Raw genomic sequence first — 27,923 nt, 5'->3', positions numbered from 1 at the left:
GCATTGATGGAAACTTTCAGTCTGGTCCTAAGTTACGCCATCCTTCCTCAAACTACCAGAGCCATGAAGAGGTGTCGGGAGTGTGGAGATCTGGGTTCCGTGGTGCCTGCCCTTAACGAGTGTGCTGTCGGGCAAGACACCCAGTCTCTGCTGCTTCCTCTGTGAAGTGGAGCGGTTACCAGTGTCCCTCCAAGTGTGGACCACGGGGCTGCAGCCTCGGCATCACCTGGAGCCTATTTGAAGGGCGAAATCTCAGGCCCCGCCCCAGACCTACTGAGTCAGAATCTCTGGGTCTGGGGCCTGAGAATTTGCCTTTCTAACACATTCTCTAGGTGATTTTTTGCCCACTGAAGTTTGAGGATCACTGGTGTGGACTGCCAGAGGTCTTCACAGACCTGGCTTCACAGACCTGGCTCCACAGACCCCCTCCCAGGTACTGATGCAGGAGGCCTAAGGGCTGGGCCTCCCCAGAGCAGCTCCACTTGTATAGGCACCGATGGGGTTTGGAGGAATCAGATGTTCCGCTTCTACCTGTTAGAGTTTAGAAACTGCTTGTTATGGTCTGAATGTTTGTGTCTCCCCAAATTTGTATGTTGAAATCCTAACCCCCCCCAACGTGATGGTATTAGGAGGTGGGGCTTTGGGGAGGTGCTTAAATCTTGAGGGTGGAGCCCTCGTGAGTTAGATTAGTGGTTACAAGAGGCTCCGGAGAGCTCCCTGCCCTCTTCACCTGGAGAAGCTGCAATGAGAAGTCTGTGACCCTCACCCGCCCATGCCGGCACCATGATCTCGGACTTCCAGCCTCCAGAACTGTGATATAAATTTCTATTGTTCTTAAGCAGCCCAGCGTGTGCTATTTTGTTATAGCAGCCTGAATGGACTAAGATACTGCTGGGCTAGGAGCAGGGCCGCCCAGTGCGAAAGGAAAATGCAGGGCGCCTTGTTCAAAAAGCAGGAGGAGAGCCTTTTTCTTTGGTCTGTGGTCTCCCTCATGTCTTGTTGTTTTAAAATTTGCTATTTAATGTTACGCCCTCTCAGGCAGGGGATACTTGCGGGGTGAGTACAGACCCTCACAGGCTTCTGGGGTTCTGCCCCAATCCCCACCCTTCCTGAGCTTGTGCCCAGGCCCCTGCTGAGGGCGCTGCCGCTGACAGGGAGACCTCTGAGCTCCGGCTGGAGCAGAAGTGATTGCAGCTGGAGGAAAGCAGTGCAGCCAGCACCCACCGGGTACTTAAGGGTGATTAATGAACGCGTTTGGAAATTTCCTCCTGCTTCAGCCTCAGCCGGCACCTGAACTGTGGTCGATGCAGCAGTACATTTCTGTATAATCTCTTTTGACAGCTGGGAGGAGGGCAAACCCACAAGACTAACCCAGTTACAGCAAAAGAGAAATCTGGTTGCTCCCTGCTGACAAGGGGAACACAAGGGCGTCTCAGTTCAGAGATATAATGCTTCAGGACCGGCGAGCTGCCAACACAGAGAGTACTTGCCTGTCCAGCTCTCTGGCATATTTTTACTTCGTGACAAATGGTGGCTGTCACTGCTCGGCTGTGTCAAGTAGGGTGATGTGGAGGGAGCCAAGGGGATTGGGCTCCTCGTACCCCCATAGCCAGGCCTGCGATGTGTCAGCCCGGAAGGAGACGTACAGTGATAAGACGCCTGGTCGGGGACTCGGAAAAGCTGGGGTCTCTTCTGATTCTCTGTCTCACGGGGTGGCCTTGGGTAGACATTCAGCCTGCCTGGCCTCAGTGTTCCCATCTGTAACATAAAGGTATTCAATGAGATTATCTCCCAGCTCCACCTCTCCCATATTTATACATTTCATATGATTCATATGATTAAGGATTAAGAGATATTTCAGCCTGTGCAGTTGGTTTTACAGGAGGCGCGTTAAGAACGTAGGGCAGAGTGGGATATAAACCGGAGGGTGAGTTGGTTACATCACAAAAATGTCATTAAAGAATTTGATGCTTGTTTGGGAGTGGGGGACCACTGAAGGCATCTTAAGAGGAAAGGGTTATGTTCAGAGCTGAACCCTAGACAGATGAAGTAGGATGCCAACTTTCAGAAGAACTGAGGACAAAAGAAGCCAGTTAAGGGGCTACGCACACACATCTTTGCCCTTACAGGACGGCACCACTGCCTTCCTAAGGATGGTGCTAATTCACACGCCCACCAGCAGACAGTTCTTGTTTCCTCATAATCTCACTATTACTTGACATTATCAGACGTCTGCATTTTTGCCAACCAAACGTGTGTGAATTGGCATTTCACTGCAATTTTAACTTGCATTTCCCTGGTTAGTAGTGTGGTTGAACATCTCTCTGTATATTTATTGGATGTTCCCTCTTCTGTGAGTTTGCTGTTCAGTCTTTTGTCTATTTTTTCTTATGCTTTTCTGTGAGTTTGCTGTTCAGTCTTTTGTCTATTTTTTCTTATGTTGTTAAAAAAAAACAAAACCCATAGATTCTGGTTACTAATCTTTTGTCAGTTACATGCAGTGCACATGTATTTTCCCAGCTTGTAGTTGGTCTTTTAACTTTGTTAATGGTGACTTTAGAAAAGCAATCAGATAATCGTTAACATAGTTGAATTTATCAACATTTTAACTTATGGTTTGTTCTTTGATATCTCTTTAAGAAATTCTTCTTGCTCTCAAATCATAAAGCTATGTTTGATTTCTCCTATGTTGTCTAAAAGTTTTCATGTTTTCTTTTTCATCTTTAGGCCTTTGCACACTGAATTTATTTTTGGGTATGGTATAGGATAAGGAAGGATCAGATTGGCTCCGATTTTATCTTTTTCACACGGATACCCAATTGTCCCAGCACCACATATTGAGTGGTTCAAGGCTCGGCTCTGGTGCCCAGGGCCCAGGAGAGGGTGAGATAAGTGAGGTGCCCACTCTCAGCGGCGTGAGGGTCTGCAGCAGAGAGTGAGCGCTTCCTTCAGTTTTGCGCCTTGTGTGCCTTGCTTGCCTCATCCTATTTGGGCCCTGAGCTCACTGTCCCCTTCCCTTCAGGGGACCCAGACTGTGGCAGGAAGGCTTGTCCTGATAAACGACACACATGGACTTTGGGTCTCCTGCCCAGGAATGTTGGTTCCTGAGACAGAAGAATCTTTGTGAAGAAGGAGGAAAAGGAGCCCTGGAATCTCCTGTCAGCCCCGGCTTGGGCTAGGGAAGGAGGGGTGCCTGGGACTGGGTCAGGGGAGAAGGGCAGACTGGGACTGGTGCCCCTGAAGTGCTATTTTCTGAGGCTTCTGGGGGCAAGTGGCTGGTGCCTAGGGGGCCTTTCCCCTCCACGAGGCCTTGAGCAAACCCTGCAGGGTCTGGTACTTGTGGGTTCTGCCCCTGCCTTCTCCACAGAATGTGGGAGGTCTTGAGGGCACCCCAGAAGTTTAAGCTACTGCATAGACTTGGAACAGATAACAGAGTAGATAAAGATTTTTTTTCTTTTAATTCTCTTTCAATCCTTCTAATTGTATCTGGGAGAAAGTCTCCCTTTGGTCTGATTTGTCTAATACTAGCTAATCCCTTCTTTTAACTCCTAGAGATTGGACCTCAGTCTTTGCAGCCTTGGGAGCTATGGTATCTGACTAGATAGTTAATCACATTGTTTTGTTTTCACTGTATTTATTTTAGGGGAGTTGCCTTCTATTCTGGCAAGTGATGGCAGTTTGCTGTTAGTGATGCTAATAGGAAGTTTCCTTTTTGATCAAAGAAGTTCACTTTATGTATGTAAAATCACATTTATGTGTGCATTTGGATAAAGAGAGGTATGTTGATGGTGGTGATCTCATGGTTTTTTGCCGTCCTTATATTTTTTTGTGTTTGCATTTTTTTTTTTTTTTTACAGTGAGCATACGTTATTTACATAATCAGAAAATAACTATTTTTGTTAAGGAGAAAGGATGTATGTTTACATAAAGTATGTTTAAAGGAACACATTAAGTATAGAATAACACAAGGACTATGGCTTTGGTGACATAGTTGACAGCCAGGGGCAGGGCTCCCTCTGGGAGACTGAGGAAGGGGGAAGAGCAGGCTGAACCCAGGCAAAGGGCAAGGACAGCTTTCCTGTCGTGGGAAATTCAGGCACCTACTGCCCAGAGGCTGGGCTTTGTCCCTTCAGCATTGTTCAGAGGATTCTGTTTTAGAGTCTCAGTTACAAGTTTTGAATCACGTGGATCCTTTGGCAAGATGTGGCCAAGTTTCTGTGGTGTGTTAGATCTTTGCCTTGCCTGCATTTACATGCCCCAGGTTGGGGTGCACAAAGGGAACCTGGCTGGGGTCTAGATATCTCTTATTTGAGAGTGCTGTTCTTTCAGAGGTCTGTTGTGCCAGAGCTGACAAGTGACAGCTTTCTCCCTGCTGGGCTGTTCCCTGTCTGCAGGTGACCGCTGTCTGGCTCTCTTCCCAAAGAGTCCTGGCAGCTGGTGCCAGTCCACGGTGCCGTGCCGGCCCTTCCCCGGGGTGGGGGCATAAATTAACAGGAGCCCCTGGGGCAAAGGATTCCTGATGCGTAGCCCTCTGAATCCTCAGTTCACTGCCCTTAGGAAAAGGCTTTTTCCAGATCACACCCCGAGTTACTGTTTAATCTTTAATGGGGTCAACAGAGTCCAGACACAACACAGAGCAGATAATTAATCCCAGATCTTCCTTGAGGATTTATCTGGCTTCAAGGTCTGATTCCTGGGCCTCTGATTATGGGACAGACCATGTGACCACTAATCAATAAGCACTGTAGTCAGTGGGACAAGACAGTCACAGGCCCTGCCCTCCTGGAGGTGGCAGTCTGATGGAGAAGGCAGACGAATGATGGCAGGTGTGAAGAGGGTTTGCAGGAGATGGGGTGGGCTGCCGTGGAACTCAGCAGTCATTTGAGAAGGGGATGGTTAGACTGAGACATATAGACAGAGCTTGCCAGGTGAGGAGATGTGGGAAGGGGCGATCCAGGAAGAGGGAACAGTGTATGCAGAAATCTGGACCCTGCTGTGTTCAGCTGGGAGATGCCCTTTAGGTGGCTGAAGAAGAGAGACCAGGGTGGGGAGATGGGCAGGGTCCAGATCCTATAGGATCTCTTTGGACAGGAGTGGGGGACAGGGCGACTTTGTGCCCCAGGGACATTTAACACGGTTGTCACAACTTGCTTGTCACAAGTGTGTGTGGCGGGGCCCGGGGTGGGGGAGCCACTAGCATCTAGTGGGTGGAGGCCCGGATGCTGCTAAACAAACCACAGTGTCCAGGACGCCCGGCCCGGCAACAAAGAATGGCCCCGCCCAAAATGTCAGTAGTGCTGAGGTTGAGAAACCTTTGTGTGGGACCCCACTTTAAGGGCTTAGTTCCTTATTCTAAAGCCGAGGGGAAGCCATGATGGGGTTTCGCACAGGAGAAGGACATGATCAAGTTTATGTTTTAAGGTGATCACTCGGCCTGCTCCTAGGATGGTAGTTCTGGACCCATTCATTCTCCAGCTTGGGAATTTCCAGCCTCTGTGATTCCCTGCCTTGGGGGCTTCCCTTTAATTGCTCTGTGGCTGTCTGGGTCTCTACTACGGCAAGGAAACCGATTCAGATATTTAGACACTGAGCAGGCCAGGGGCTTTCCACTGGGCACAATAGGCCCTGCACTAGAGCCTACAAAATGTTTAAGGCCCGTGTGGCGGACAGAAAATGTCCCCAGAGATGTTTGTGTTCTAATTCCCAAACCTGTGAATATGTCACTGTACGTGGCAAAAGGGATTTTGCAGATGTGATCAAGTTAAGGCACTTGTAATGGGAGGATTAACCTGGATTATCTGAGTGGACCAGTGTAATACAAGGGTCCTAAAAAGGGAGCAAGAGAGTCAGATTCAGACATGTGGTAACAGAGACAGAGTCCAGAAAGAGATCTGAAGAGGCTATGCTGCTGGCCTTGAAGGTGGAGGAAGGGGCCAGAGCAGTAAAATAATGAATGTGTGTGCCACTAAATTTCTACTGATTTGTTAAAACAGCAACAGGAAACTAATACAGCCTGGAAAAAGTTTTAATTAATTCTGAAATAAAAAAGGAAAACTGCACTATAGAAATTAAGAAATGTCATTTATTTAAAAATTTTTTTATAATATTTAATATATACAAAAAGGTACAAAGATGAATTCAACACACAGCCAGATATACTTACCTGACTCAAGAAATCAAGCAGTTCTCATACACCTGAAACCCCTTGCAGACCCACCCCGGATCTCATTTCCCTCTCTTCCTTCCAGAGGTAATCAATATCCTAAATTTGGTATTTATTATTCCCATACATTTTTTAAAAATTTATTTATTTATTTACTTTTGGCTGTGTTGGGTCTTCATTGCTGTGCGGGGGCTTTCTCTAGTTGCGGTGAGCGGGAGCTACTCTTCGTTGCGGTGCACGGGCTTCTCATTGCTGTGGCTTCTCTTGTTGCGGAGCATGGGCTATAGGCGCAAGGGCTTCAGTAGTTGTGGCTCATGGGCTCTAGAGCGCAGGCTCAGTAGTTGTGGTGCACGGGCTTAGTGGCTCCGTGGTATGTGGGATCCTTCCGGACCAGGGCTCGAACCCATGTCCCCTGCATTGGCAGGCAGATTCCCAACCACTGCACCACCAGGGAAGCCCCAGACTTTCTTTAGTTGCGGTGAGCGGGGGCTACTCTTCGTTGTGGTGCGCAGGCTTCTCATTGCGGTGGCTTCTCTTGTTGTGGAGCACGGGCTCTAGGGCACGTGGGCTTCGGTAGTTGTGGTGTGTGGGCTCAGTAGTTGTGGCTTGAGGACTCTAGAGTGCAGGCTCAGTAGTTGTGGCGCACAGGCTTAGTTGCTCCGTGGCATGTGGGATCTTCCCAGACCAGGGCTCGAACCCGTGTCTCCTGCATTGGCAGGCAGATTCTGAACCACAGTGCCACAAGGGAAGCCCTGTAAACATTTTTGTGCCTGCCTTTTGGTGCGCCTCTGCAAGGGTTTCTCTAGGGTTGATTCCTAGGAGTGAAACCCCTGTGATCTTAGATAACCGGATTTTCCAGAGAGTTCCAAATGCTCTTCAAAAAGGCCAGGCCAATCTATACTCAACTGGCAATGCATAGACTTGGTAGTGATGGTAGTATTGGTAGACTGTAAAATTTTTGGTGATATGATGGGTATAAAATGATATTTTATTTCTGGTTTTAACATTTATTTTCTAGATTCTTATGGAATTGAGTATCTTTTCCTATGTTTATAGACCGTCCCTGTTTCTTCCTCTGTGAATTGCCTGTTCATCTTTTTGCCCATTTTTCTATAGAGCTTTTTAGTATTAGTACGTAGAAATTCTTTATTATTATTTTGGATACTAAATCCTCTGCAGCAACATATGTTGTAAATATCTCCTCCTACTTTGTGGTTTGCTTTTCATGAAGACATTCTGTCTATTGAGGCAGGGATATCATCTTACTCCAAGGCAGCATTTGAGCAGAAATTAAGTTCCACAGTCCCCTCAGGATCCTGGTGTATTACTTAGTTTCAAGGCTCAGCTGGTGCAGATCGTTAAGGGGTGCTCCATAAAATGATTTTCAAAGGTGAAGAGAATCTTCCGGACATGCTCTGAATTATTAACATAATTCATTATGAAATGATGCACACATATTTATTAAAACCAGAGGTTACGAACTCAACGCCTGCAGGGGGCCAGGTGGGTGACATAAAAGATTAAAGTAGGCTGGGTAGGATGTGTAGCCCTCTCAGAGGCACTTATTTGAGGCTGCCCTAAGCGGTTTAATCCTCCCAACCCTATGAAGTAGATTCCAGAATTACGCTCATCTTACAGATAAGGAAATCTTAGGCTTGGAGAAGTTAAGCAGCTTGCCCAAAGTCACATAACTGGAAAGTAAAAGAACCAAGATTCAAAAGAACCCTAGGGCCGTCTGCCTTTAGGGCCCATATTCTTAACTATGATGCTAAAATGCTGCTCAGGGTATAAGAAATAGTTCACATTTCTCTTAACTCTATGATAAGAAACATGGCAGTGCAGGTGAGAGTATAAGTGGCAAATAGTGTTGGGAACTATTAGGGCACAGTGAGGACTGTAGCAAGCTGGAGAGAAAATGCCTGTTACATGGGTCCTCGATTCCAGCTTCCTGATGTCAGCAGGGAATGCAGATCAAGTGTTGCCAGATTTTTTTTTCCCCAAGAAAACCTAGAAATCTAGATTTTTATGGGAATGGCAACTAATTTTTAAGTACTGGCTATCAAATTCAATACTTTTACAATATTGCTCAGAACAAATAAAACATTTTTGGGGCTGCCACTCTAAGACCTTTGATTTAGCCCAGAATAAATTATTTGTTTACAGCCTGAACTACCTTTGAGAGTAACCACTTTCATAAGAATCATGAAATAATATTTCCTTCTACTTGCACTAAAATAACCTCTTTGAAATAACAGGTATCTCCCTGTATCATAATGCTTAGGAATTTGGAGTCCCCAGTACAATCTCACAGACTTCAGTCATATCTCGTATTCATCATCTTCTTTCCAGACAGAAGTTACAACTGATGAAATAGTCCTAGAACCTGGGACTGATGGTCCTGGTATTGACTAGCTTTTTACTGAAACTTATGAAAATGATTGTTTTTTTCCTCCCAGGTCAAAGCAAGTGTCTTGATGTCAGTAATTTACTGGAAAATACTGCAGCATAGATGGTGTAATGCTGGGTACTCACTAGTTAGATTAAGCTTCAATTCTAGGAGCAGTCTACACCCCAGGGCATCAGCTAGCATTGTATCAGAAAGAAATTAATATAAATTAATTTATATTTTGATCCACAGCAGACACTGCCAATCAGCACAATGAATATCCTAAATGGACTTTATGTGATGGAATTAGTGGCTTGGTAATTAGCATGAGGAATGATAGAAAAGGGCTCTCACTGACAAAGTTAAAGGTAGTCAAGTATGTGAATAGGCTAAAATATTGTAGAGGCACTCCTCGTGTTTGTTTGGACAGAGTATCAGAGCCTAGCAAGACCTTTAGCATGAACCTGTGAGGATGGTGCCAGACACTTGATCCTGAGCCACTCCTGTCTCCAGACGTAGCTTTGGGAGGGTTCTGGTTGTCTGATGTTGCTACCACAAGGATAATGAAATCCTGCCTCTGAAATGTTGTTGGTTATGCCTCCAGTGGACTGTTCATGCCAGGTAGTGGTTGGATCCCTTAAAAGGACAAGAGCTGGGACTGCATGGAACCTATGGAGCCAGTTGCATGAAGTGTTCTGTGCCTAATTGCTCGTTAATATTTGTTTAAACAATGTCTATATACGTGGATGGACCTAGAGACTGTCATACAGAGTGAAGTAAGTCAGAAAGAGAAAAACAAATATCGTCTATTAACGCATGTATGTGGAATCTAGAAAAATGTTACAGCTGAACCAGTTTGCAGGGTAGAAATAGAGACACAGATGTGGAGAACAAACATATGGACACCAAGGGGGGAAAGCAGGGGTGGGTGGTGGTGGTGGGATGAATTGGGAGATTGGGATTGACATATATGCACTAATATGTACAAAATAGATAACTAATTTTAACAAAATGTCTATATAGGGGGGACTTCCCTGGCGGTCCAGTGGTTAAGACTCCGCGCTTCCACTGCAGGGTGTGTGGGTTCGATCCCTGGTCAGGGAAATAAGATCCCGCATGCTACATGGCGTGGCCAAAAAAAAAAATGTCTATATAGGGGGAACATTTTGGTCTGAGATTTACTTTCATTATAACTTAATAGCCAGGTGGTGAGTGAGCAGCTGACTCTCACCCACTTCAAACTGTTTGGGCTACTTATAGACGAAAATGATCTTAGGCCGGTTCCCAACCACAAGAAAATGGAGAAGCCAGACCATAGCCACGAGAGGTGGTAACTGCAGGCCTCAGGAGTCTGCACGCCATCATCCTTGCTTCCCGGGCCCTCCACGCTGCAGATGGGCCTTTGAGACTAGACTCGAGACCCCTCTCTTCTCTTCCCTCCTCCAGCCTTGGAGGTTGCTTGTGAGGTCTGAAAATGTGCACGTGCCCAGTAGAATCAGGCAGCTCCTGTAAGTCTGGCCCCTCCCACAATAAGAAACACACAGAAAAGCTGGGCTGCAGAGAACCAGCCCAGTGGAATGCTCGCCAGCAAACATTTTAATCTAAATTCTGAATTAGTCAAAGAAGTAGTTTTTCAGTGTGTGTATTTTTGGAAAGTATCCTCCACACTGTGCTAGATTACAGAAACTTACAGACATGTTCCTTGCCCTTAAAAGATTAACAGGATATCTTTCTGTTTCAATAAATAGATTGATAAATATAATAAAGCTCTCCTTCAGAGATTACCACAGCACAAACCAGTTCTTCCCTCGGAGAAACCCCTGTGGTTTTCCTTTTTCTTTAAGTCCATTCCTTTCTTTGTGAAATCTTGACTTCATAAATCTTTCTCTTGTCCCCTTTATTTTTGCCTGCTATGGTCCCTAAAAAGCTTTCTGTGGTCCCCCTTCAAACTTCAGCATCCATTGCTCCTTAAAGTTTTACTCATTCCCTGGCATGAATCTTTTTTTTTAAAATCATTTAAAAAAATATTTATTGATTGATTTTGGCTGCGTTGGGTCTCAGTTGTGGCATGTGAGCTTCTTATTTGTGACATGCGAACTCTTAGTTGTGGCATGCAGCATCTAGAACCTAGGCCCCCTGCATTGGGACTGCAGAGTCTTATCCACTGGACCACCAGGGAAGTCCCTCTGGCCTGAATATTAACCTTCAAAATTACACTCAAAGCAGGGACTCTCCCCTGTTCTCAACAGAGATGAGTGTCAATGGATTTCCAAAGCATTCCTCTGCTTCATGTATAGATATCTTTTCTCCCCAACTTCATTTTAGACCTATCAAGGACAGGGTCTAATTTTAGCTTCTTTTGTATCTCCCTGCCTTATAGCACCTGCTCTACAAATAAATTCTCAGAAGACAATCACTTCTTACCCCATCTGGAAGACTGATAATCCATAAGTGTACAGTTCTATGTAATGGAAATGGAAAGCTCTAGATTTGAGTGGGGGGCACCATTATTATAACTAACATTTTTTAACATCTATTAATCTAGCATTTCACTTCATCGTCATAGAACAATCCTATGAAGTAGGTACTATTATTATCCCCAGTAACCAATGAAAAAATTGCAACACCATAAAGTTTAGTAATTTGTCCAAGGTCATGGGGGAGCCCTAACTGAGGGGAGTCCCAAGCACTGCAAAATGATCTGGTAGAAGAAGGGGAAGGGTTGTATGGGGGGGCGTGGATTTGCTCCTCAGCAAGACTATCAAGTAAGGCCTCTTAGCTATTTTGGTAGTTCAAACATATATTCACAAATTCTTTGATACTTCTCCCTTCAAGAAGTGAAGCCAAATTACCTCCCCTTGAGTGTGGGCTGGCTTGCTTATAGGATAGCATGTGGCAGGAGTGACAATGTTTGACTCCTGAGACTAGGTTATAAAAGGCACTGTGGCTTCCTCCTTGCTTTCTATCCTGGTCACTCACTCTGGGCGAAGCCAACTGCCATGTTGTGAGGATACTCACTCAAGCAGCCCAGTGGAGAGGTCCATGTAGCAAGGAATGAGGCCTCCTGCCAACAGCCAACAAGGAGCTGAGGCCTTCTGCCAACAGCCATGTGAGCAAACCATCTTGGAAGCAGATTCTCCAGCCCTAGTCGAGCCTTCAGATGATAGCAACCCCAGCTGACTTCTTGACTGCAATGTCACAAGAGACCCTGAGCCAAGTCACTTGGCTAAACCACTGCTCAATTCCTTACCCATTCAACCTGTGAGATAATAAATGTCAGCTGTATTAACACTGCTAAGTTTTGGGGTAATTTGTTATATACCAATAGATAACCAATGCAACTAAGTTAACCTCTAAGTAAGCAGTTCTGAACCTTTGGTGAGGTATCAGGAACCCCTTTGAGAATCTCATAAGAGCTATGAACCCTCTTAGAAAAATGCACAGACACAAAAACATGTAGCTCACAGTTTCTCGAGGATCGTATATTCGGATAAAGCCCATTCATGGATCTCAGGTTAAAAATGCCTTCTCTAAAACTAGAATAGTCCAAGTATAAATTGTTTCCCACAGAATCCTTTTCCTGTGGATGACTAATTTAAAGCATTTAAAAAAAATTCTTTCCCTCAGTTTATTTTTCCTTGAGATAGAAGAATCAGTTAAAGAAGAACTCTCCCCGACCCTCACCTCTACCCCTCGCCCCCACCCGATTCCCCCAGGCTCTTTCCACCCAGCACATTTCAAAGAGCAAAGGGGTCAAGCTCACTTTTCTCATGGTTCTATTTTTGTGATTCAATTCTTTTGGAAGAGAGAGGGTAACTCGTGGGATTTCCAGAAAAGTCAAACAGTAATTACTAGAAATACAGGAAGGAAGTATGTTCTTGAAAGATTAAAGCTCCAGAGTTCAGAGCTAAATGAGTTGGCCTGGTTTGTATTCTCGGGAAACATTGGCGCTTTGGGGGAAATCCTACTGAGCTCACTTTTCATCCACTTGAGGCCCCCAGACCATGTTTTCACATATACCCACTTCCAGGCTGACATCACTGGTGCAAAGGAGAAGCAGAGTTATTCCTGTCCATTTTCTACTTGGGAAGATAAAGATGTCAAAAGGAACACAGACACAGGAGGAAGAGCAATGAAACTTCCTCTCTGAGGTCAGTACCTCCTGAATCCCTGGAGGCCATGATTTCTGATCAAACAGTAACTGCGGCTCTGAGTTACTTCTGCTTTAGGGACCCAGAATGGTTTTCAGTTCTATTCATGGGCACGTTTCTCTGGGCTGCAGAAATGTATGTAATGCGATGCAGGAAATGTAACCCAGGAAGAGAGAGAGAGAGCTTTGGGGGCACCATGGTGTGTTAATTTGGGGCAAATTAAGACATCCTATAGGGGTTGGATATATGCGACTGGAATTTTGGAGAGGTCTGGGTTGGGAGATTTTTGGTAGTTAAAACACGAGGATAAAAGAGCCTGCTCGCGGAGAATGGAACCCTGAAAGCTTATGGGTAGAGGAGGAAGAGAAGCCCATTGAAGTGTGGGAGGAATGGTTGGGAAGCTGGTGAGAAGAACCAAGAGAGAGAAGGATGTGAGAGAAATCAATGGCCAAGGGAGTTTAAAGATGGAGAGAAAGTAGTTTCAAATGTGAGAGGATGGATTAGGGAAGTGACAGTTGAAGCACGTCAATTGTATTTAGCATGAGTAAGGTTCACTGATGGTCTTGGAAAGAGCATATATCAGTGGCATAGAGGAGACAGAAGCCAATTCAAGCAGGCTGACGAGTGAATGAGCTGAGGAAGTGGCTCACATGAATATGGCTAAACAGAGTCACCCAAGATTTGAAACCAGATGAGGCAGACTTCTTTCAACACTATCGTGGGCAGGAGTGTAAGAGGCAGCTGGAAGGCTGTGGCGAAAGGACCATATTCACTTTGCTGTTTGTTCATAACCTACTTTCGCTGAATGAATAAAATCATATCTTTAATAAACTGAGGGAGCTCTCTAGAGATATAAACTTTGGTATGGAGAAGTTGCAGCTAAGTGAGCAAAAGCCATCTGCCCAAATTAGAACTATCAGAAGAAAAAAAGTCTTGCCAGGCACAGTGACACACAAGAAGCTGATCAGGAATCAAAGAACTAAAGGGTAAAATGTGGTGAGGGAGCTGCAAGTAATCCAAAGGTCAGGGAGGGAGAAAAGGTGGTCTCTGCTGCCTTGTCTAAATGCAATAAGCTCTGAGACACTCGGCCTCTCTGAATAATCAGCACCGGTCTTAGATGATCTAGAGAGCAAAGAGGAGATGAACAAATTGCAACAGACAATCCTAAGACTTAGATTCAGAACACAGAGAACATGGGACTTGTAGTATTATTTTATTTCAAATACGTTGATTTTCTGTGTGTTTTAACAAATATCAATAATGTTATAATCTTTCTGGTTTTAAAAATTGAGTACAGACAACATTTTCTAAGAAGTTTCCCCAGACCGCTGGTAGGGGCTACCCTCAGACTCTTGCTGTGTTTCTCTGTGTTCCCTGAAGGCCTATCCCTCCCTCTATGACTGTGTTACTATGACAACCTGTCCAGTGGTTCTGTCCCTTGGAGACACCGGTTGCATGTGATCCCCAGCCCTTTGGCAGAGCCCAGTCTGCAGGTCCTCCGGGCCACACTCTCGGCCTGTGTTCAGGTTTAGGTAACACTCCTAGGGCCTCAGGCCCCACAGGACTCGCTGGCCTAGGTCAGGACCCTGTTCCTACTGCAGACTGCCCTGCCGCTGCTCCCAAGCTTGTTCCTGCACCCACTGCTGCCCCTGAGCTGGTGTCTCCTGTTGGGACACCAGCTGTGTTATGCAGGCTAGAAAGATCGAATGTGAGGGCCAGCACCAACTTGCAGGAAGTAAGGCTGGAAGCCCACAACTTTTTTGTGATGTGCTCAGCCTCACAAAACCTCAGCTGACTGCCTGCTGTATCCACAGAAAGCTCCACCACCTCCATTAAAATACAAGAAAAGAAGTAATCAAAGAAAATTTTCCTGTCGAACATTTGGTGACAACCAGGTATAAGGAGAGGAACAATAAAATATGAAAATGATGACGACTGTTATGCTCCCAGATGCCCTTCCTGTCGAAAAAGTCCAGCTTGGAGGATGGAGTGGGGAACTTGGTCACACAGCTGTGAGCGCAGGACAGTCACAGGGGCAGCTCTCTTGCTTGGGGGTCCAGAAGAACAGAGCCAGCCTCCGGGTTGATTTCTGGGAGCGTTGGCTTCTTTGATGTCACAATAAAGCAAATGTTGGACTTTGTCAAAAATTAGAAGGCAGGCCTGACTCACTTTGCTGAACTTAAAGCCATGTGGCTTCTTTGGGGACAGAGTCTGACTGTGGAAAGTCCTTAATGCCTGTAGTGGCATTTGCCGTTGAGGAGTTTTCTGCCACAGTGGTTGCGAAAACAGACCCCCAGTTGGGAAAGGGCCTCCTAACAACCCGGTCACCTTGTGTCAGCTGTCACAGGACCCTGAGATCCTATATCCTGCCTTCTGGACCCACCACCTCCTGGGACCTGAAGTGGAGCCCCACCCCTAATGCCTACCAAGAAAGTTTTTTGGAAAATAATGTGAAACAATGATTTTATTGTTTTTGTTTAAAATAACATATTTATTATAAAAATTCAAGTAATATAGAAAAGTGCAGTAAAAAAAGTAAAAAAACCAACTCACTATGAATCCTACTGCCCAGAGACAACCATTCCCAACATTTATAAAGCATCATTAGAGACTCTATTGGTATGTGAATAAATAGATAGAATGACTGAAAAAATTTTATAAAAATAGGATTATACTCTGCACACCATTTTAGATGAAAAAAAAATTAATATCGTTTTACTTGACTATAATGTTAGAAGAATTGAAGCAAAACTTAGAAATGACTAAATTGGTTGTTTCTTCACCACAAGTTCTTAAAAGAGTCTTTTAGAATTAAAAAAAAAGAATGAAAAACATTAGAAGATTGAATTTGCTATGCTTTAAAAAAAAAAAGACAATTTTCAATTTTAAGTAATATCTATTGATCTTCTGCTGTGAATGATGAGGAATTACCCACTCTTACATTTTATCCCATGCCCAACTCTGTCTCTTGACTTTTATTATATTCCATTGTTACTGTTTAGCTCACTTCATTTTGTTCTCTGACTGTACTTCTTGCTGTTGTTTAGTTTTAGCTCTGTATTTAATGGACTCAGTGCTCACCCCTTCATGTTACCTCAGTGTTACAAGTTCAATTGTATTCTCCCCAAAAAAGGCATGTTGGAGTCCTAATTCCCAAGTACCTCAGCATGGCCTTATTTGAAAATAGTGTTTACAAGGGTGATCAAGTTAAAATGACGTTATTAGAGTGGGCCCTAATCCAGTATGACTGGTGTTCTTATAAAAGGGGAAATTTGGACACAGATATGCACAGAGGGAAGACCATATAAAGAGACATAGGGAGACCACCATGTGAAGATTGGAGTTATGCTGCCACAAACCAAAGAACATCTGGGGCTACAAAAGCTGGAAGAGGCAAGGAAGGATCCTTCCTTAGCTCCTTCAGAGGGAGCATGGACTTGCCCTCACCTTGATTTCAGAATTCTAGACTCCAGAACTGTGAGACAATATTTTTCTAAGCCATCCAATTTGTGGTGCTTTGTTATGGCAGCCCTAGGAAACTAATGCACCTAGGTTCTCTATTCTAGAATTTATTTTGACTCCTTCCTTGGTTGGATAGATTTCATTCAAAAGTTGTTTTTTGATAAGGCTCCTGGATGCTTTATTCCCTAAGGTTTTGCATGCCTGAGAATGTTTGTCTTTATACTTGGAGGATAACTTGGCATGTACACAACCCTTGAATTTACTTTCTTTCAGACCTTTTTAGATGTTGGTCCTCTGTCTTTTGGCATTGGGAAGAAGCCTGAAGAAACTTGATTTTTCTCTCTTTATATGGTTTATTAACTATCTGACTATCCATGTGAGATTTTCTTTATCCTTGATGTTTTATAACTTCAGTAGGATATATTCTGACGTTGAAGAGTCTATATCAATTTTTCTTGGAATGTATATGCCCTTTGTGATTTGTAGGTTCAAGTCATCTTTGTTTTAAGAAAGTTCTCTTCTTCAATTTTATTTTTGAAAATAATTTATATTTAATTCCTTGTATTCTCCTTCTTCAGAAACGCATATATTCCTTCAGAAATGCCAAGGATCCCATTGGTCTTCTGTAACAATGGCAGTTTTCTCTAGAAACATTAACAAATCTTGGTTTCGTTGTTGCTGTTCATTTTGTGTGATTTCCCAGATTCTTTCCACTATAGTTCAAACTATAGTCAGTTATTTGTATCCTATTTTCTTTTGCATCTAATGTAGATTCCATCTTTATCAAGGTTTACTCCTCCATTTTTATCCTGAATATACTAGCTTGCTTTTTATCTTTTTCTTTCATTTTTAAAATCACTTCTTTGAATTCTTATGTCTTTTCTTTAGGGTCTTTTTCTAGAAAGATAGTGTTATCTGAAATTTCTTTGAGAATATAGAAAATCTATCTGAACATCTTTTCTGTTTCCTTGGGTAATTCTTCTTGTGATATTTATTTTTTAAGCAGCTTTTGTGTACATTCCCTTTCTCTACAATTTCTATGTGTAAATCCCATTATGGTTTCTTTTTGATTATTACTTGTCATTGAATGAGGTCTACTACTGGCTGAATAATAGTATGACAAGTAGAGAAGTTGGTGGGGGAATTAAAGTCCTTCAACTTTAACAGGTCTTATTGTCTCACACACCCTTTCAGTTATTTCCTTTTCTTTGGGGACCATCTCCTCTTAGCTTTTAGTGTTCTGGAAAGCCATGTGACTTAGACTCATAAGCTTCCTGTGGTGCAATCCAGTGGTCGCTGCCTCACTTGCACCATCCCCTTGCATCACCCCATGCACTGTTGTCACATGTCTCTCTCTCTGGAGGCAAGGTCAACAAGGTGATTCCTGCAGCCCTACCTCCCCTGCCACTCTGCAGGATGAATCCCACTCTCTACAGGACATTCCCCAGTCTCTGGAGGCAGCCTGTGCTACCACATCTCAAAGATGGAATAAAGATGTCATCAGCCAACCTTCCACCATGGACCTTTGGAAAGATATGGGTCCTACCGTGGGTCCAAGGAGGCACCTGGCATCTCTCTTCCCTCTTCCGGTTCTGATCCCACAGTAATCAGCAGGTTTACTCATGGTTTTTCATTGACAGGTTTGGTCCTTCCTTGTCTCATTGAAAACAGAGGCCTCCTCCCTCTATTTTTCATTTCTTTTGCTTTGTTCATTTGGCTTCATAAGAGGAGAGTGGAATAAATATTTTACAGGAAGCTTCTGGTCTTGAAATGCTAATTGACAATAGAATCTATTTATAGCTTGGGAAGATTTATCTGTATTATATTTATATCTGAATATACTATAAATTGTAAATAGGAACATGATCTATTTTTCCATTTGTTTATATTCTTCTGCTATCTTAGTTTTAAAAGTGTCCTTGTTTATGTCATGAATAGCACTCCTTAGATTCTCTTTGTTTGCTTTCAAAATGAAGATATCTTCATGACTTTTTGTTATAAAAATAGCACATGCTCATTGTTAAATATTAAACAATACTAAAAAGAAAAATCACAGTGAAAATCACCTAAAATCCCACCATCTATACATAACTACTATAAAATTTGTGTAATCATCTTTTGAGACATTTTCTAAGTGTACATAAATGTTTCTGTAATTTGACAAAATGAGGTCATAAATGCTGTTTTGTAAAGTTTTAAGATTATAAAAGTTCTGTGTTAATACATTATCAATGGAAGAAATTCAAAGGAAGCAGAAAGCTCCTCCTTACTCTCTCCATCCTCTTCCCCTCTCTTGGGAAAAGCACTTGTCTCAGACTTCAGGCCTCTCTCTATTATTCACTTACATACATTTATAAACACATGAAACATACATGATTTTTGAAAACATGAATTAGATCATACTGAATATGACTGAAATTCTAAATTCGGTATTTTCTTCTTTGTTATTATTGTGAATAGGATCTCATTTTTAATTAATATTTCTAATCAGTTCAAAGGAATTAAGCTGTGTTTTGAATATACACTGCATCTTATATTCATCCACTTTACTCAACTGTTTTATTAATTCATATAAAGCTTCCGCATGGCTACAGGGGCCAGACGATCATTTTAGGTGGCTGGGGTGAAGGTGGGACTCATAGGGCTTCCTGTTTTGCTACTATTTTTAATAACAATGTCTGCTTTGCATTAAAGATAAAACCAGCTCTGTTTTAAATAGCTCCGTATTATGTTATTGTAATATATTTCTATTCCTCTTTTTTAAAATGAAAAGTGTCTATTGAATTTTATCAAGTGCTGTTTCAGCATCTGTTGAAATCATCACATTTTCATTATTTAATCTAGTGAATTGGATGATATTTTATTGTTATTATTAATAATAGTTGCCTTTGTGTCAAACCCTTCAGTCATTCTTGGGATAAAGCCTCTTTGGCCATAAATAAATATTAATGAAATTTATGTATATTTTAATGTGAGATTTGTGGGTGGCTTTGATCTATAGGTGAAGATTCCCTAGACCGTGCTTCTTACTCTTTTTATCACTATTGTCCCCCTAATAAGAATTTTTTTCCTTAGTTGTCCCCCATGTAATTTTAATTCCACAGATACACTATCTGTGTTTGTACTGTTTGTATATCTGCACTTCCTACATAAAAAAGAGTAAGATTCTTTAGCCCCTTCAAGAACCAAATTGCTCCATTGGAATGCATGGAGCTGTCACCCCATTGTGAATACATGGCCTATTGTATTCTTTGTACATTACCTTTTTTTTTTTTTTTTGAGGTTTTTTTGTTGTTTTTGTTCTTGCGGTTGTTCCTTTTTTTTTTTTTTTAAATTTTATTTTTATTTATTTATTTTATTTACTTATGGCTGTGTTGGGTCTTCGTTTCTGTGCGAGGGCTTCCTCCAGTTGCGGCAAGTGGGGGCCACTCTTCATCGTGGTGCGCGGGCCTCTCACTATCGCGGCCTCTCTTGTTGCAGAGCACAGGCTCCAGATGCGCAGGCTCAGTAATTGTGGCTCACGGGCCCAGTTGCTCCGCGGCATGTGGGATCTTCCCAGACCAGGGCTCGAACCCGTGTCCCCTGCATTGGCAGGCAGATTCTCAACTGCTGCGCCACCAGGGAAGCCCTGTACATTACCTTTATTAGATTTCAGGATCAAGCCCTGTGTATCTTCACATCTTGGAATGAACTATGCAATAGGTCACACTTTTCAAAGTTCAGAAACAATGTATGGAATAGCAGAGCTGCTTTGAGTAAAGACCAAGTCTATTCATCAGCTCCTCTCTGACCATCCTAATAAAAACAGACCAAGAAATACGTTTGACCTTTGTCATCACTAACAAAGTCAGCCCCAGGGCCTTCCAATTCTGGTTCAGTCCGTCCCTAGAGAGACTTTGCCAGGCAAGACTTTGTAAATTGTAGCCCACAAGCTCTTTTCTTCACAGCATCAATCTCAGGCCCTTCAGCATGTGGATCAGAGTATTTGCAATACTTAGTGGATAAGACAGGTTATAGGACAGGAGAGGAAACCAAGGGGTGAGGGCCTAGAATGTCACTAGACCCCTAAAGCTGTATGCATTGCTTAGCAGGAGAACATGGCAGCCATGGAGAACAAGACTCCATTGGGGCAGCTGCTTGTAAAGCCAAGAAGTGAAGCCAAGGATTGACAGTACAGTAGCTGGGTTTGAACCCAGAGAGAAGAAGTGGAGGGCAGAGGTTGGAGTCACCAGCTGAGCTGTAGATTGGGATGTTGCAATAGGTATTAAAGTACACAAGGGTGAGAGCCCCAGGCTCTGTTCTCAAAGGCTTATATTGCCTGTAGCACATGCCTCTTTTGGAGCTTCAGTCCTGTCTTAAAGGGCTAGAACTCCTTGATTTCCATTTTTCACGGGAGGTAATTAGTCTGGGAAAGTTTGGGAGGATTTAGTATTCACCCATATTGTGGTGGACACACCCTAAGGTGACCTCCAATAAATAACACTCCTGTATAATAATCCCCTCCCGTTAGATGTAAGTGGAACCTTGTGACTTGCTTCTAACTAGTGTATCATGGCAAAGGTGATGGGGTGTCACTCCTTAATTACATATGATAGATATAGATATAGCTAGCTAGCTAGCTAGACAGACAGACAGACTGACTGACTGGAGAGATTCTCCTGTTGACCTTGAGGAAGCAAAATGCCATGTTGTGAACTGCCTGTGGAGAGGATCACATGGCAAGGAGCTACAGGTGGCTTAGGACCTGAGGATAGCCAACAGTAAGAAGCTGGGGCCTTAGGCAAACAGCCATAAGGAAATGGATTCTGCCAACAGCCAATGAGCTTGGAAGCAGATTTTTCCCATCAAGGCACCAGATGAGAACACTGTACAGTTAGCACCTTGATTACCACCTGTGAAACTCTGAGCCAGGAACCCAGCTAAGCTGTACCTGGACTCCTGAGCCAGGGAAACTGTAAGATAATAAATACGTATTATGTTAAGCCGCTGAATTTGTGGTAATTTGTTAGGCAGCAACAGAACACTTGCCATGTATGTGTGTGTGTATGTATGTGTATATATATATATATATATATATATATATATATATATATAAAATAGATCTATATCTATATACCTGGACACTTCTGGTTGAGTAGCTTTCTAAATTTCCTTCTCCCTCACAAGTTATTGGTTTAATATTTACTAGGTTAAGTATGGACTTCCATATTGTAAAGAAAAAAAAATTGTTCTTTTCACTCATATGTTCAAATCTTATTAGCAAATGCTTTTGTGTTCTATTCTTATTTTTAAATTTTATATATTGGTTGGTATCTCCTTTCTCAATTCAGATTTTATTGAAATGCCTTTACTTTTCAAATACTTAGCTTTTGGTTTTATTTACTGAGTCCAGAGAAATTATTTTTTACTTTCAAAATGATCTCCTTCTGCTTTTATGGTCATATTTTCTTCTTCCTCTTTAGTCTGGCTTGTCTTTTCCTTCCTTTTCTCATATTGTAAACTGAATTCTTTCTAAAATATTCCCTTTTATCAACCACCAAAAAAGAGAAAATTTTAAATCATAAAATTTCCTAAAAGTACTGCTTTGACTACATTCCACAGAGATTACTGTGGCATGTTTTAACCAGCATTGTTTTCTGAATAAACTCCTTTTGTGTTCTTTATTTCCTTTCCAATTCAACTGTTGACTCAGTAAGTATTTTTACTTTTCCAAGTAGTTGGTTTATTTTTATTTGTTTTGGTTGTTACTTTATATTTCATTCTATTTTGGCCAGAGAACATAGCACATTTCATTTCTGTTCTTTTTGAACTAATAGAGATTATGTCTGTGGTCTAGCATGTGATGTATGACACCATATGGGCAATTGCCATGGACAGTTGGAAATTATACATAGTACAAGATATCCATTAATTCTATCTCTAAGAGATTTTTTTCTCAGGGGCTGGGACAGTCTCAGGAACTAAAGTGAGAGTTGAGGAATATCTAAAACTGTATTAGCAGGGGGACTCTGGTTCCAGGCTGAGCTGGGAAGGGCACCACTCAAGTAGCCTAGGAGTGTGTTGCTGAAATAGAGGGGGAATAGTTGAGAGAATAGCTGGTACGACAGGCCAGAGAGGTGGAGAAATAATGTGTCACACGCACAGTGAGGCAGGTCCAACAGTAGACAAGCAAAGAAGTCAAAGAGGAGATAAAGAGTGAGGGGTGGATCTCTCTGGCATATTTTGGGGTGGTATTTTCTGCTACCCTTCAAGGTCAAGAACAGCACACTGTAGGAGAGCCTGAAGTTAGGAGGAGCCGGAACACTTGATAACTTCCACAACCTCTGCGCTGGCCCTGGAGGCCTGCCAGACTTTACCTTAGTTAGGAAAAATACTCCATTTGATTAATCTGCCATACCTGCATTTCTATTATTATGCAGTTGAATTCAAGCCTCACTGAGGATAGGACAGTAAAATCTCTTACTATAATTGTTTTTCTAAAATGAAATTTTCTTGTATTTATGCCCATATTTGCTTTCTGCATTTTATAACTGTATTTTAGGGTCATATATATTCAATGTTCTTAATATTTTATTATTAAACATGTCTTTTCCATTATATGATGATCTTTTCATTCTTTTGAATACTTTTTCCTTTTATTTGGTAGGCAGTGAAAAGCAAAAAAAAATTTTTCTCATAGAAGAGAGTTAAAAGTTCTGATTGTTGTTAGTTAGGACCAAATGTAGAAAAGAAAATGTTTATTGTTTGTTTTAAGTCAATTGCCCATTACTGCTAAAAACAAAATATGACTTACCACACATACTTACTTGCAAGATACAAATAAGGAAAAGAGATAAGGAAATATAAAAATTAAAATAAAATATGAACCCAGGAAATGACTAAACATGATAGTAAATGAATACAGTCAAAATTCTTCTACTGTATACAAAGCACCCCAGTTCAGATCGAAAAACAGAATCCATTAGTAAATTATGAGGTACACTCAAAGGTTTTTTTAAAAGAAAAAACCTGGTAAGTTAGATGACTATTTCTATCAAAATCAAACAGAAAGAAGGGAAAGGAGGATTTCTAGAATCACAAGTGGCATTTGAGGGCCCTTCATCTCCTCAATCCGGTTCTCCCACGGAGAGGGGGCCACTGCCCCCAAATGCCTCGGCTCTAAGGTGTGCTGTCAGGGGTCCCTGGAGGCTCCCCTTGTAGTGGGTACAAACCTCAGTCCACCAACTCAAGTGAAAAAGAAACAGAAGCTTCTCTGTTTTCCTTGACGCAGCTCAACTTCTAGTATAGTCTCCCAGACCATCAAGGTGTCCCGATTCATCCCAGCCACATGCGGTCCGCCCCCTTTTCCTCCGGGTGTCTAGTTCTGGAGGACTTCCTGTGGCATGAGGATGGCACAGCAGGTGCTCCTTGGTTGCTATGGGGACGCAGGGTCCCTGGGGACTGGGCGCCCCTCCACTGCTGTGCTGCTCTTGAGTGCCTGCAGGTCACCCTGCCAGGCCATGCCAGGTTCTGTCTGCCTTGACACACTGCACACCCCCTCCCTTCTGTGGGGTCTTGGCACCTCTCTGAATGGGATTCTATGTGGACAATGAGGCACAGGCCCCCTGTTCTCAGATCCTACATGTTCATTCAGGATTTTGCCCTCTCCCTGGGGCTCTGCTCAGGACACAGGTCCCCAAACCCTCTTGCCCATGATCCACTAACATCTAAGAAGGGGGTAGCAAACAGTCTAGATCCAGTCCAGGAGGTTTTTATCTGGCTCAGACAGTATTTAAAGATTCTTTTGAAAAGATTATGAACATCTTTTTAAATGAGAGTTTTGGCTTTTAGATCCAGCTACCAATTTACAGGAAATGCAGAAGACAGAGGAAGTATGTTAAATGACACCAACAAAATCCAGACTGTGGAACCCTCTACACAATAAAGGACCTGGCTTCATTAACAGATACATCGCAAGAGTCAAAAAGGTGGGGAGCAAACCTAGAGATGAAAGGGAACTTAAAAACATCAATCACTTGCACAGTGTGGACTTTGGGTCCTATTTCAAACAAACTATAAAAATAAAATAATATAAAATAAAACACTTATGACCGCCACGAGAAAACTGTAAATTTTAACACTGACAGGCTAATTGATTGGAAGTTATTGGAGTTTATTTAGTGATGATATTGTGTTATGGTTTAAAAATACTTGAGTTCTTACCTTTACAAAGAAAACGATGAGTCTGGGATTTACTTCAAAATCATTCAGGACTGGGAAAGGGAGGGGTTATAGAAGAAACGAAATTAGCCATGAGTTGAAACTTAGTCATGGGTACAAGGAAGTTCATTATACTAGTTTGCCTAATTTTACATATGTTTTGAAATTTGCCAAAGTGACTTTCTTTTTTCTTTTTTTTGAAGGAGACCTTCCACATAAAAATTCTGATTTTGTATTCTTTTGGAAAAATGGAAATACCTGGTAACACTAGCCCAGACCTCCACCGTGTAACAACCAGCCGAATTGAGAAGTGTTACAAGAAGGTGCCGTCCAGGGAACCACAGACCCCACCACTCCCTGGTGCCCTTAAAGCCCACTTCCTGTATCTATGCTCCAGCTTCAACATCAGCCTCTGGTTTGCAACCCATAGGAACTTGCCTTTCCTTCCTTCTGGGCCTTCACTCTCCTCCACTGGGCCCAGCCATCACGGGTCGGGTCGGGCTGGGCCAAAGTAGGTGCTTGACTTTCCCCTCCTTTTCATGATGTTTTTCTCCCAAATCTTTTTTCTGTGCTCTGAAACCTTTTTGGTCCCCCAAGAGTGGAAGATTTTGAAACTCAAAAGCCAGAAGGAAACACTTCTCCCTCCTCCATCCCCTCCGGGGCAGTGCTTCATATCACATCCCTTCCCTGAGGGAGTGAGAAAGAACAACCTGAGGCTTTAAAAGGGGGAACAGCAGAACAGGATGGGAAGGAAACCAGGGGGGAAATTTGGTTAAGCAGGAGATATGGGTCTTAGACATATCAGATTGGCAAATACTAAAAAGTTGGATGATATCAAGTGCCACCAAAGGTGGAGGAAAGCAGAATATCTCATAGGAATGTTAACTAATCTTTCTGGGAAGCAGATTGAAAGTGTTAAGTGAAATGGAATATGGGCCAGTCCTACAACCCAGTACTTGGGGACGCTGAGCCCAGAGACGTTCTTGCCCAGGCCCCCAAAGAAACGTGTGGATTTGTTCTCGTAGAATTGTTTGTAATAATGAAGATTTGGAAACACCTAGAAGTTTATTCATAGTAAAGTAGATAAATAGAAGGTTATATGAAAATGCTGAGTACCATTCAGCAGATGAAAGGAATGCTCTGGTCCATATTTACTTATATTAACTTGGAGCCATCTCAAAAATCTCATAGTCTTGACTAGAAAAAAGTGATAAAAGAATGACATGTTTACCAAAGACTACTTAAGCATATTTTTAAAAATATGCACAAAATAATACCAATATTGGGCCTAGATGCAAATAGAAATATAGATTGGCCAGACACAAAGAATCACAAGGACGTAAGAGGAGAAAAATGAGATTGGGGATGGGGTGAAGGGGTCAAAAAAATAAAGTAAAATAAAAGTGAGCCCTGCATGTGCTAATAAAGATGGCGTGCATGTGGCTAATTGATCCTGAGCAAAGGAGGTCTCAGCAAACAGAAAACTGAAGCAAAGCAAAACATCAGTTAATGTTTAAAATATTAACCTGATGCCTGTGGAAAGAGAACTCTGTGAATAACCAGAGGTCTGATGTGTGCCCAGAGGTGACAGAGCAGTTCTGCAGTCCCTGTGATTCCCTCCCACTGATCTCCTGCTGGGGTCACTCCATAGCTTGGCCTTGAGTTGCTTTTATCCACAGACTTTCAGCCTCCTCCCAGCACCGCTGACTGCTCTCAGGAAACCTGTTGGATCACGAGATTTTCCCACAGAGATCGTCACCCTGGGGTATTTTCAACCTGTTATTAGCCTCGAGTTCCTCCAGCAAAGTCAGGATATCCTGGGAACAAGTACTCCTCCAGCCCCTGAGCCCTCCTTTTTTATGTGCTTTCAGTACCAAAAACTTTCTCAGACAGAGTGTTATATGATGTCCAGCTTTTTTGCTTGGGGTGTGGAGGACAGAGGTGAGCGGTTCTGGCCAGCAGCTCTGTTTCCGTTCGAAGCCCCACTCTTGGGGAGTGAGGGGGAGAAAGAGAGACGATGAGTTATTTGCTGTCTCCCGAATCCATCCTTCTCTCTCTTCCTCTTCCCCTCCGTCCTTTCCTTAGAAACATATAGTCAGTGCTGAGTGTGCACAAGGCACGTGGCAGCCCCCATTGAATCTGGCATTGTCCCCTGCCCTCAAGGAGAGTCGAGTCTAGGGGGGAGCAAGTGGTGAGTGTGGTCAAGCATGGTAGGGATTTGTGAGGGGCGAGGGAGCTTTGAGACCACAGAGGTGGGAAGCTTTATCACATGGGAGGCTTCTTGGAGGTGGTCCTCCTTGAGCTGAGTCTGAAAGGGTAAATTAGAGGTAACAAGAAGGGGAATAATGGGGGAAAGGTATTCTATTGCAATAGCTGGGAGGCATGAAACAGCAGGACACAGAGGGAGCTGTCAGCAGTTCATCATGTCTGGATTTGGGGCTCCGGAAGAGCCTTGGGTGCTAGGACTTCGCTCATGTTCTATCTCCTCCCTGAAGCCTGCAGAACTGCCCCAGTCCTGCCAGATCCCCCTCCTCTGAAATCTTGGACCAACCTTTTATAATTGCATGTTCCCCTACTGTTATGGTGTGTGTGTGTGTGTGAGTGTGAAGGTTTTGTTTCCCAGTCTCAACTTAGAGAGGGGCCCACAAGCTCAGGGTTTCTCCCACCCAGTGCCTTGCATCCAGCCTTCACTCCACCGAGGGGGTGGCTCACCCAGTTCCGAGTGGGTGTACTGTTCGGTGGGGAAGCAGACTGAGGTGGTGGGTAGCGGCACCAAATCCCACATAGTGCATTGGGTTTTCAGTCTTAGCGGCTTCTGTAAAGGATATGCCTGACCGGGCTGTCATCTGGGCCAATGCCCAGGTGAATGTTCTTCTCAGAGGGAGACCTGAAAGCCCTGGTATTCAGCCTCTCAGATGGTGCCCAGTGAGCCCCACCTCCTGGTTTTCATGGTCTTGTGCAGTCTCCTCCCACATTGTGTCAGGATTGATCGGTATGACCAACAGAATACAGCAGATTGATGGCATATGCCTTTGAGGCTAGCTCAATAAAAGACACTATGACTTCTGCATTAGTTTCTGTCTTGGACTGCTCACTCTGGAAGAAGCCAGCTGCCATGTTGTCAGGACACACAAGCAGCCCTATCAGAGGTCCATGTGGTACGGAACTGAGGCCTCCTGCCAACAGCCATGAGAGGAGCCATCTTGCATGTGGACCCCCAGCTCCAGTCAAGCCTTCAGATGACAGCAGCCCCGTTCAACATCTTGAGACCTTGAGCCAGAACAACCCAGCTCAGTTGCTTCCAAATTCCTGACTCTTAGACTGTTAGAGATGATAAATGTTTATCATTTAAGTTCTGAAGTTTGGGGTAATTTGTTACACAGTGATAGATAACTAACACAAAGCCCTTGGCAACACTGTGTGGCTTTTCCTGCTATGGGTTTGGGGGTTTCCTGGCTGGGGTTTTGCCTCCTCTGACAGCAGAAATATTAGGGCTCCCAAAGGTCACAGCCACTCACCCCGTTCCTTCCTTCCACAGGTGCTTCCCTTGATGGAACCAATA

General features: G+C 43.3%; 1 long non-coding RNA gene across 1 annotated transcript; it reads left to right on the top strand.

Moving 5' to 3' along the window:
- The first annotated feature begins 739 nt into the window (after positions 1 to 739).
- LOC118905854 lies at positions 740 to 27,650 on the top strand. The gene is made up of 3 exons (XR_005022349.1): positions 740 to 812; positions 23,993 to 24,129; positions 24,565 to 27,650. It is a non-coding gene; the product is annotated as an uncharacterized LOC118905854 (long non-coding RNA).
- Positions 27,651 to 27,923: the final 273 nt, after the last annotated feature.

This window comes from Balaenoptera musculus, chromosome 13, assembly GCF_009873245.2.
Source record: "Balaenoptera musculus isolate JJ_BM4_2016_0621 chromosome 13, mBalMus1.pri.v3, whole genome shotgun sequence".
Taxonomy (NCBI): Eukaryota; Metazoa; Chordata; class Mammalia; order Artiodactyla; family Balaenopteridae; genus Balaenoptera; species Balaenoptera musculus.
Note: the sequence above shows the minus strand (reverse complement) of the source record. Positions and strands in the feature narration are given on the sequence as shown.